The sequence below is a fragment of the Arctopsyche grandis genome, chromosome 7 (assembly GCF_051622035.1).
Source record: "Arctopsyche grandis isolate Sample6627 chromosome 7, ASM5162203v2, whole genome shotgun sequence".
Lineage (NCBI taxonomy): Eukaryota > Metazoa > Arthropoda > Insecta > Trichoptera > Hydropsychidae > Arctopsyche > Arctopsyche grandis.
Genome location: NC_135361.1, coordinates 6,575,849 through 6,588,361, shown reverse-complemented (window position 1 = coordinate 6,588,361; position 12,513 = coordinate 6,575,849). Strand labels below are relative to the sequence as shown.

Below are 12,513 nucleotides of genomic sequence, written 5' to 3'. Positions count from 1 at the left end.
TATTAAATAAATAAATTTATATGATTTCAATATTAAGTCCCTTTGATTGTACTCACAATTATCAAAACACTACCCTACTATAATTAGGTATTGTGAAGTTATCTTATGTGCGCTGTGAAGACACGATATATCCACACAGAGAAAAAATAAAGCACAATGCGAAAAAGTAAATCATCGCTTCTCAATCTTATATTGGTCGACGCCGTAAAATCCCCCGGTCATCCCTCGGCGGACGTTAAAGGATTTGGCACTATTTATATCCGCACTTTTTCTCAAACTCGTCCGTCTATCGTTTTTCTGATCTTTCTCTTTCTACCCCTGGTCTTTTACATTTTCTATGACGTCTCCATTATCCGAGGTGTGTGTATATCTAATATGGGTTGGGCGTGTGTATATACATATGTACATACCTACACACACATACTATATGGCATACATAATATAATATGTATGCACATAGATATTGTACCTAGCTCTAGTCTACAGCAAGCCTTATCTATCGCCGTTCAGCGCTGATGTATTTTTTTAACACCTTTATCCCCGCGCGACGCCTACTGTAACCCACTATCGGATCCATTGCGGATATCTCCACTATATTTGATATTCAATACCGTTTAATGGCATTGCCGTTATCTACGCACACCCACCGAAATCATCTTTTACTTTTTTATTTACCTGAACTATATACGTACGTATATCTATGTTATATAAAATTTCTATATACGCAAACATACGAACACGTGTTCGCATTTTCTTTTACTATTACTAGCCTTTTCTTAGCTCGCTTTCGATTTTATCGTTGATTTTTTCGATTTCATCGTATTTTAACGAAATTTGGGTTCTTATCTGATCGTTTTCAAACGTTTCCATTTTGCTCGGTTTTTGGTCATCAATATATATAGAAATCAAATCCGCCATTACGATGGTGAAAAATATACGTAATAGACACGTTTGAAAATACTCCATTATCGTTCTCGGTGACGTCTATTAGTATTTATCCACACTCTTCCGATCAGATTTTAATTGTGTAACGCCTATAACTTTTTCTTTTTTCGCTCTATATTTTATAAAATTTGCATTATAGGCTCTATTTATCTCTCTTATACTTTACATAGGTATATACCAGGAAAGCTTGACAGGAAGACCCCAATGCGCCTTCCTGTACAATTAATTATAAACAATGCGGCATTTTCATTATTACATAAATCACTGTATTTCCAGACGTTGAAGAATACGAAATAACAATTAATAAATTAATTAATGACATAATTAATCAACTGAGACATCTATGGATTTAGATTTTGTACATAATTTTTACAAATTATACACACAATAAATACAGAAGATTTGTGACAACAGGAAAGATGATTTTTTGCCAATTTTGAGGAACCGCTTCAACAATGATCGGATAAAATTGGCAAACTCTGATAAGAAACGATCGATTTGGAGTCACAAATACCCCAAAATTTAACCAGCAGTATGGCGGATTGAACCCACCGATCACTTGGTGCTAAACACACGCTACCATTAAGCCATAATTAGCATTCAATTACCTTTCCCATATCACATCAATTTGTCTATACGTATGTGCTTATAGAATCTATAGATAGACTCTATATATATATATATATATATATATATATATATATATATATATATATATATATATATATATATATAAATATATATATATATATATATATACGTCGGCCCTGATCACAATCAAAACATCTGACTGCAGATTCCAATACTCAATTTTGGCACAGTAATACTAGATTTTGCAAAATCCAAAAATCTGTAAAAGTGGCGCATTTTTTAACACTCATATTTCATAAATAAGAAGAAACCAACAAAAACCATTGTCATATTCAAATTTAGTGGGTTCTTAATGATTATTTGTAGTGAATTAATTTCGATTGGGAAGATGTTTATTTTATGTCGCGTCATTAACTCTAAAAGAGTAAAAATCAAGGATGCAGATAAAATTAAAATAAATTCTGACATACATACATAGTATGTATGTATGTATGTATGTATGTACATTTACCTAATTGAAATCTCGAGTGAATTCTTGTCGCTTTGTAAAATATTTTGATTCGTAAATAGTAAAGGACAATCAATTATTCATAAGTGTAATGATGATATATCATAATACGATCTTCAAATGTATGATAGTTATTTCAAATAATATATTTTAATATGGAAAGCGGTCAATACTCCGAAGTCTCCGTTCGATTGCACGCAGACGAATCCCATATTTAAATTTTCTTTTTAACGCGAATCTACTACACACATGTGAGAGATGTGCCCGTACGGAGCTTGGAAATAGGGGGTGGGGTTTTTCTCGAGAACCGGGGGACGAGGAACAGTCCCACCTCACATGGCTGTCGGATGGCCACCCTTACAGAGGAGAAGCGGGGGATGAGAAGAGGGAGCTTTCGCGAACAATGGTTTCGGTTCTCACACGTCTGCCGAGGCGAGAGGGTATTATTTGCATCTCAAAATAAAGAGAACGAATGAAAAAGGCGAATGTGTCCCAGGAATCCGCCGAACCCTTGAAACGCGAGACGCTCCCGGCGAAAACTCGGCACACACGCACTCGAACCCCGTTATTAAAATAAAATAAGGCAAAAGAAAAACCTTTGAAAAATCCTCCGTCCACTCTAGAAACGAGTTAATGATCGTAGCTTGTGTAGGTGTAGAACAGGGGCTCTTAGCCTATGGGGCGCGACTCAAAATTCGATCAATTGACATTTTCGACCAAAACAACATGTTTGAAACGGTTACAAAATTATGATATCGACGTAAGTTTCCAAACAGCTTATCTTTCAGATATTTTTTCATCTTAAATACATACATGTTTGAACGAGCGTGAAGATAAGCGACCATTCACCTAGAAATTTGCCAATTTATCACCCAACAAATTGCTCGATTGCCCGAATAATTTTTTAGGCTAATTGCCTAAAAGTCAAGCAATTTATTGCTCTGTAGATTTTTCAGGTCGCCTTTATGGATCAATTTATCAAGTGATTAGTTGCTTGCTACGATTTTTAACGTATCAGGTGATGATGTTACGAGCAATTTATCAAGCAACTAGGGCCTAAAGATGCGACCTGTACAAAATATTATAACATCAAAATTTCAATGACATGTAAAACATACTCAAAGCCAAGGCTTATATATTATTTATTTATTTATTTATTTACAGGTAAAAACCCATTCAAGTAAATTAAATATAATGAAATCTAATAATATAAAATTAACAATAAAAGAAAATCAGAAAAGATAGTACAAATTAAAGAAACACAATATTCTGAATGGATCCTATAAACCGACCAAAAGTAACACTAAAGTTGTCAATATCCGTCTGATCAGCTAAATGGTTAAAAAGCCCTATGACTGTGCATATAGGAGCGCTTAAAAGAATGTTAGTTTTCGCTAAAATTGGCGAAAACAGAACACGTTTGCGTATTCTAAAATAATTTTCAGGTGCATATAAAGTGAATTCGCTAAGAATTGGTGGATTATGAATATTTGCACGAAGAACAAGGAACATGTGTAGTAATAATAGAATATGACGACGAGATTCAAAACAGGCTAAGCCATTGATAAGATCTTTATATTTTTATTTATTTTACATAAATATATACCAGGAAGGCTTGACAGGAAGACCCCAATGCGCCTTCCTGGACAATTAATTAAAAATAATGCAGCATTTTATTATTACATAAATCACTGTATTTCCAGAAGCTGAAGAACACGAAACAACAATTAATTAATTAATTACAGATTTAATACATTGAGACATCTATGGATTTAGATTTTGTACATAATTTTTACAAAAATTATACACACAATAAATACAGAAGATTTTTGGCAACAGGACAGATCATTTTTTGCCAATTTTGAGGAACCGTTTCAACAATGATCAGATAAAATTGGCAAACTCTGATAAGAAACGATTGATTTGGAGTCACATAACCCCCAAATCTAACCAGCAGTATAGCGGATCGAACCCACTGGTCACTTGGTGCTAAACATACACGCTACCGTTAAGCCATACTGCTGGCTATATGTACCTATATATGTTTTAAATCATTTAATTGTTGTTTGTATTATGTATGTAGGTCGTTGTGTTTATCTTCTCTTGGGTTACGAAATGAAACTTTTGCCCTAAACTGAGCCGCGGCTCAAAAAGGTTAATATACCCTGATGTAGGAGGATGACGCAATCGGTAGGGTGCTGTCACACATCCATTCCATGGATGACACCCGAAATTACGTATACGTACATATAGTCGTGTGGATATATGTATATAAATTAATCAATTACGGTTGATTCGAGCCGGGCGAGTCGGTCTGAGCCGACGATTAACGGAAACAACTAGTTAAGCAAATTAACCGTTTAATTTAACGAATGGATAGCCGTGATTGCGGACGACGGACAATGGGGTTGTCCAATCGACGCATCGCTTCGTGTTCTCTTCAATCTCGTAACAAACTGAATATCCAACGGTTCACAGTGCTTTAACCCTTTGATATTGTATCTGCGTGATTCAAAAGACTCCGTTATATTATATAGTGGATTATCGGGAATTTATTCTGAGCGGATCGGTGAGAGGTGATGAGCAAAAGAAGATTATTTTATTTTTACATAGTTAGATACATATGTATATACCAGGAAGGCTTGACAGGTAGACCCCAAATGCGCTTTCCTGGTCCACGTAATTATTACATAGATACATGTAAATCTAAACAATATCTGACATCTATGGTCAGATATTACAAACATCGTATTAATACGATAAATAACAATGAATAACTTTCATGTAACAATACGAATTTTTATATTCGATAAAAAACCACATCTATGGTGAGCAATATGGCGAAACCTAAGATATAACAATAGCCAAAGGTTCGCAACAGAAAATTGGGAAGGAAACGCCAATTTTTACAGGAATCGTTTCAATGAAAATCAGAAAAATTGGCAAATTCTGATAAGAAACGATCGACCTTGACAAACCGAGGTCTGGCCAACAGCGAGACTTAGTGGGAATCGAACTCGTAACATCAAGTACGAAATAATTCAACATTCACCACTAGACCACGCTGCTGGTTAATATATACATATGTATGTACATAATAATTATCTTATTTATTTCTCGCAAATTCGAGTTAATCATCTTGAAATTGCCGATTTTATAAAATGCTACCCACTCAGACTCAATGATACTGTATGATTGTTTGTAATCTTGGTTTATATATGGCATATGTATGTATGTATGTATATGTATGTACATATATGAATAACTTTGAATGTTTTTTTAAAAATCTACCATACAAATAGCCATAGAGATGTTCAATTTTTAAAATAGCTTTCTAATGTGAATCCTTCCTTTGAAGCGATCCGTCACACATACGACACATAAATAACAATGAAAATTCCCGAGATTAAAGATTCGTCCTTTTCGGACGAATCGTTTGCGCATATCCTGAAAGGCAACAAGGGGTATCTAGTTATATTTTTCCCTTTATTTCAAGGTCTCGAGATATTCGCGGAAAGCGTCGCACAATTCTCGCATTACCCCCTACCCACACACGAACCCCCATCTTCGGTGACCCCCGCGGCGGGGCGCTTCACCCCCCGGAGCCCCCTACCCTTCCCACCCCCCACCCCCCCTGGGGGACGCGAAACACTCGAGAGCCGAAATATCTTCGCACCGCACAAGTTAGCTGCGGGACCCCTAGAGTCCCTCCCTCTCCGGAGGGTGGAAGGGTAGCCCTCTCGCCCCTTCCGAGACGGTTTTGTGGATGGGTAGACGGGTGGGTGGTGAGGAGCTGAGAGATATCTTTCAATTTTCGCGCATTACTACTTCGATATATGTCACATTTTCCGCTTGCGTTTTTCCTCTCGGCGCGTCTTATTTTGCGCCGCGCCGCGCCTTGGGCTCGAGATGCAGTCGGCGAACTTTTCCGGCTCTAGATGCACCGGATGGATCGTTGCAGTTCTTACACCCATCCCTAACCCCCTCCTTGAAACGAAAGATTCCGAAAGAAAGAAAGATAGATTATTTACATAGGATTTTTTACATACATACATATATATGTGCGTAACTATTCGTACAATGTACCTACTACATATATAACTTTACTCAGGTCAATTGTCGATTGATTTTGGTTCATTTGGAAACATTTTACTGACACTGATTTTTCGCGTTGGCGTTGCTCATGCAAATGATGGTTGAAAATATAATCATATTAGAATTTCATGAAATCATATTTATTTGTTATTTTATTTATTACATACATACATAATTTGTGCCATGAGAGGATTTACCCTAAGACGACACATACATATTATAGATACATTATTTTTGTACATAAGTACTAACAATTTTTCAAGCAACAGTACATAGAATACAATAGAGACATGGAATATGGACAATGAACAAATATTTTGATACACCGCAAATTTGCGAGAAACACATTATGTAGGAAGCATTTTGTAAGATCCAACAAATTCGAGATGCTAATAGCTCGAATTTATAACTGGTACCTAGGTCCGTATCAACAATTAACCTAGATAACGTATATTGATGACCAAAATGAGCAATATGGCAAAGTATGAAAACGATCGGATAAGAGATATAAAAAATTACCACTTACACGAAAATCATGTGAACTGTATAAGAGGTATGTAAAAAATTGAAACATTCTTACAAAAGACGGTCTATCTGTGTTTATAACCAAAAAATCTCATGAGCAGCGTATTTGGCCGGGACTTAAACCACGACCTATATGTGCAATAGATCTACCACATTCGGGAAATTTTAAATACCTGTACAAGGGTTCGGTGATTATTCTGCAAAAAACGACCTCGAAAACGTCACTACAATCTCGAACATGGAACATCCGACACCCGAAAATAGTTGATAGTTTACCAAACTTGTCGGTCATAATTTGAAGATGATGATTTGCATAGTCAACCAACAAGTATATAATAAATAATAAACACCCCTAATAGATATACTGGAAAAAACAGCATGAAAATCAATTCAATCGATTTCGATATATATGTACATATGTACATGCGTCAGGATTAAGGATTGCAATACCGAGAGTATCGATACCGGCATTATTGATATTTGACCGAAAATACACATTTGGTAATACCGATACTATCGATTTTTTTCAAATTCGTACATTTTATTTGTCGAAAACGTGGCTAAAATCTACGAAAACGACCGATGCGTATATATATTTTGCATCCGCGATATTGAACGAGTTATTATTTTATAAATTGTTTTCGAACTCTCCTTATTTTATCGCGCCAAACGGCTGTAAAATTGTTTTAAATTTAACTGTTTTCCTATACATATCGTTAAATACAATGTTCGGCAACATTTTCAAGTTCGCGAACCTTTTCAATTTTAATTTAAATAAGAAAATGTTTACTACCATAAAGTGCTGATTTTAGTAAATTACGTACATACATTGAAAATATGATAAAATATATTATTTGGTACATATTTCAGTACGATATATATAGGTACATATACGATGAAGACACTATAGGGACTATTTTCTAATTAGTGTATAGAAAAAAAAATTAGTGGCCCACATAGGTATGTACATCAAATACCTATTCTACCACGCTTAAACATCCAACCAAAATTACACCATTATTTTAGAAACACACTGATAAATTAAAACTAGTACTATCTTCCCCACTTTGTGACATTTTAACGACATTCGTCTGCGAAACTGAGGACAGACAACCTTGGAGGCGTTTTTTGACACTAGAATATATCAGTATTCATAGAAGCAAAATCACCAGAGTGACGCTCTTGATTTTCAGCTTCACTTAGCAGTGTTCTGGGAATACTCCAGTAGTGTTTCAACAACAACATACATACTCTACAAGACGTGCAAATAAATCGTCCCGAAATGAGACAGCCCCGAACAAAATCCCAATCCCGATACGAGCCGAGTTTGAGTGAGCCGTAATATAATTTGAGACATGCAAATATAATAGTATGTACAAAAGAATAATGTACATATGTATACGCACATATATTCAATCACATACGTTATCGCGCATTCACTTTCAGGCCTCACCCGCCCATTTCGCTCAATGCTCAATACTGAAAAAATACACACACACACAGTGTTTTCGTGACGTTCGGCATTTCAATAAAAACGACGCCGGAATACCGAAAGTTTTTCATCTCGGGAATTTTTCCGCGGACGGCGTCGGTTTTCCCTCCCATTTTCCGACTCTCCCCACTCCGGCTCTGCTCTTCAGCTGCCTCGCGAGGCGCGTGTGTCGTTATTCAAATTGCTATGAGTATCGTTTACCTAACTATGCAAATAATGATCCCCGGTATTCGATATCAAAGGGAAATTGGTGGCGAAAAGGGGAGAACGACCCAGAAAAAAAAACTATTAAATTTATTCGTTCGCTCGTGTTCCAATACATATCGTTTTCGTCTTCCCGGTATACGCGTATATTTTTTCCCCGATTCTCTTCTTGTCTAGTCACTTTGATAGTTCTGTTCTGTGACGTAAACACGTTATTAGTTTCATTTGGGCGTATTTTACGTGGAACTCCGGTGAATAGACGACGCACCGCGCTCGCGAGGGAAATTTGTCTCGTTTATCCCCATATTCCCTCGCAGAAAAAAAAAGACACGGAACGCTCGGTATTCCGGATACGTAATACGTTTTTCATTTGCTTTTTTATCCGTGTGCGATTCCTATCACCTTTTCGGGATATAAGAAACGTTTCAATTCAAACGTAATATATACATACATATGTACGTGTGCGAGTATGTTTCGTCATTAGCGTAATGCCCGCTTACGAATGGATTAAAATGGGGGGGGACCAAACGTTCCGTTTACGATCGGCCCTGTGAGTAGTCCCAGTAGTGTTGTAAAGGCACGTTCCTTGCCGAATTACGTCATCGTTGCAATGATACCGGGTGCATTAAATGCATTTGAGGGGTTGGCCCTCTGTGATGTTTTCATAAGCTTCGTCTTGAAATGCGATAGAATACATACATACATACATATATTCAGATACATAACTGTCTATATGTATTGATATGTATATTTATGTAAATACTGTTGAGTTCAGTTAAATCGTAAACTAAAATTCTCGTGCATCTCATCATTGACAGTCAAATTTAAAATGAGCATCCAAAAAAAATGAGTCCTTATAAATGTTTGTAGAACATTTTGACCATTCATCAAAATATGTATCATCTCTTTTTAATTCGGTTGCAATATTAATACAAAATCGTATTTTATAATAGCATGTTTCTCATATTGAATTGGTTTTTAATGGAGAGTCTACAAATTTTTGCACTTCTGTAAAAAGAGAATTTGTAATTGAGGGAAAAATTAATCGTTTAATTTCATTAGTTAATACTTAATACTCATAAACTTACTGTGTAATTAATTGCAATATTAAACAATCGATTTATATAATATATATGTACATATATTATACATACATACATACATATTTTCACATACATATATACAAATATACCAGGAAGGCTTAACAGGTGAACCCCAAATGCGCCTTCCTGGTCCACATAATTATTACATAGATACATGTAAATCTAAATATCTGACATCTATGGTCAGTATACATATATTACAAACATCGTATTAATACGATAAATAACGATGAATAACTTTCATGTAACAATACGAATTTTATATTCGATAAACAACCACAGAGACATCTATGGTGAGCAATATGGCGAAACCTAAGATATAACAATAACTAAAGGTTCGCAACAGAAAATTGGGAAGGAAACGCCAATTTTACAGAAATCGTTTCAATGAAAATCAGAAAAATTGGCAAATTCTGATAAGAAACGATCGACCTAGACAAATCAAGGTCTGGCCGACGGCGAGACTTAGCGGGGAATCGAACTCGTATGTAACATCAAGTACGAAATAATTCAACATTCACCACTAGACCACGCCGCTGGTTATGTATGTGTGTATATACTGACCATTTATTTTATTTGCTGGCTATTTAAAGTTCCTGTCCAATTTCATTATAACCAGAACGTAACTTCATGAAATCGGGTATGCAATTTCAATTTTGAAGTTTCGTCGTTGAAGAAAATATATATTTTTACTTTTAACGATTTTTACTAACCTCTTCTTATTCATGCTGTTCCAAAGAGGACGAACTGGAAGGACAATAAAGTAGATAGGTGAATTTTTATTATTCATAAAATTTGAAGCTGTCACGATTCTCGGTAGTTATTGAAGTAGCCCGTTAACATGTCACGCAGTTACACGCTGACAAATTATTTAACTTTGGCCGTTTGATTGAATAAATATTTGTCTGTAATTTGTGTGTGTGTGTATGAATGGATAATGGGTGTTGGACGTGTTTGTCCGGGGATTAACGTGTCGAGAGGCCATATTATTTTTGGACCGCACCCCGATAACAGGACAAACACCAATTTTCTCCACCAATCGTATTAAATACACTCACATTCGTGTGAAATTATCAACGTGTCTAACGACCGACTCCAAAAATGACAATATAATCGCTCCATTACTGGAAAACGGACACTTTCTTCGTATACAAGTGTGTGTGTGTAAGTGCGAATCGACTGTGTTTCGTCGGGTCGTAAATAAAAATGTACGCTGTATAAAATTTATGTGCGAAAACGTGGAAAAACTTGTCGGAATACCCGTTTCGTCAAAATCGGGAATTTTGTTCGAATTAAATAAACAATGCGTGTTTGTAACTAAACGCTTTTGCGGTTCAACACGAACCATTGATTCCAAACATCTGTCTGAGAATTTCGATTGAGCTTTTTCTCCACTGCAAACGATAAACGATACTGTCCTGTCAATCCTGTCTTGGAAAATTTTCCATATTGTTCCATGCAATACCATCGAAAAGAATACTACAATGTTCTAATATAAAATAAATATGTACTTAATATAGAGAAACCAAAATTGCGGCTGTTACAATAACTACATATACATATTCTTATCTAATTAATACTTCATTTACTATGTAGAAGACCATACAGACAATCACATGAGAGTTCGGAATCATCACAACAGCAGATCATATTCGATATTCGGTTGCGTTGATACTAAGCACCGAGAGACGCCGGGTTGCTGATTGCGATTGAGAAGAGTTTATTGTTATTTAAATTAATTCGTCTGATCGTATGGTAACCGAAGATTTCCAAAGCAACTCAAATAGTCCAAAAACTCTTTGTTTAGGCGTGTCTTATGAGAATGCCTTGACGATTGATTGCATACGTCGTAAAGTAATATTTATAAATTTGGCTGAAATTAGGCGTGTATATGAATATAGCATTTGAAAAATCAATTAGAAAATAAAGCAGCGAAGTAGACAAGCTTGTTTTGTTTAAACGGAAAACTACATACTATATATGATACATAGGATTTCATATCGAAATAAAAATATCATAGTTGTTTTGTACATTTGTTTTGGGAATATCATTAGAATTCACAATAGTTTCATTTATTACGGTAATTTATTATTCGTATACATTTGATGCAACATTTCAGATTGACTTTAAGTCACCAGGTCAACTAATTATCGTTGTTATTTTATTTTATTTCAATCGAACATGTATGTATGTACATATCGCTCCAAAGCGACGAGTGGACTAATACAGATACAATACAATAATACAATTAATATAAGCATTTTATACAATGCGATTCATACAAACATCATCCACAGTGACATATATGTATGGAGACATTTTTGCAGCATTATATTATAGAAACTGGCAAATCTCAAGACGCTGAATAACTTGGGATTAGCAAGAGAGATTAGAAAGGAGATGCCAATTTACAGGAACTGTTTCAAATTAGTATCACAAAAATTGGCAATCTCTGATAAGAAACGATCGATCTGATGTCACAAACAAAAGGTCTGGCCAACAGCTATTAGTGGGAATCGAACCCTGGCCACTCTGCTCGAAAGCATAATATGCTAAATGCGAAAATACGCATGTGGAAGATGCTGGGAATATTGGGAAGTTTAATGTCGTTAGAATCAGATTTACAACACTATTCTGTACTTCGTTAATTGATATCTAAAATGCGGGTCTACGTGACGAGACAAAATGTTAAATTACAGAAAACACAAATATCGGAAGGCAAAGATCGAAAATCGAAAGGTCGTAAGTCGAAATATGCATGGTAAACGGTACATACTCACGTACATACTCGCTTTTCCTCCCGTATTCTGCGCGCGCACATTAATACGGGAGGAAAAGCCTGTTCCTCTTGTTCCTGTTGTATCCTGCTCGCGCAAATTAAGTGAGTATGTACCGTTTATCATGCACCATTTTTTTTATCTTTTGACTTAAGATCTTTCGATTTTCGATCTTTGCCTTCCGATATTTGCGTTTTCTGTAATTTATCATTCTGTCTCGTCACGGAGACCGCTAAAATGCATATATATATATATATATATATATATATATAT

The 12,513-nt window shown here is 35.6% G+C and overlaps 1 protein-coding gene across 1 annotated transcript in view; it reads left to right on the top strand.

Annotated features, from left to right (window-relative positions):
* Positions 1-12,513, top strand: part of LOC143914001 (protein-L-histidine N-pros-methyltransferase) — a 193,049-nt gene that overhangs the window by 24,256 nt on the left and 156,280 nt on the right. The gene's annotated exons all lie outside the window — the stretch shown is intronic.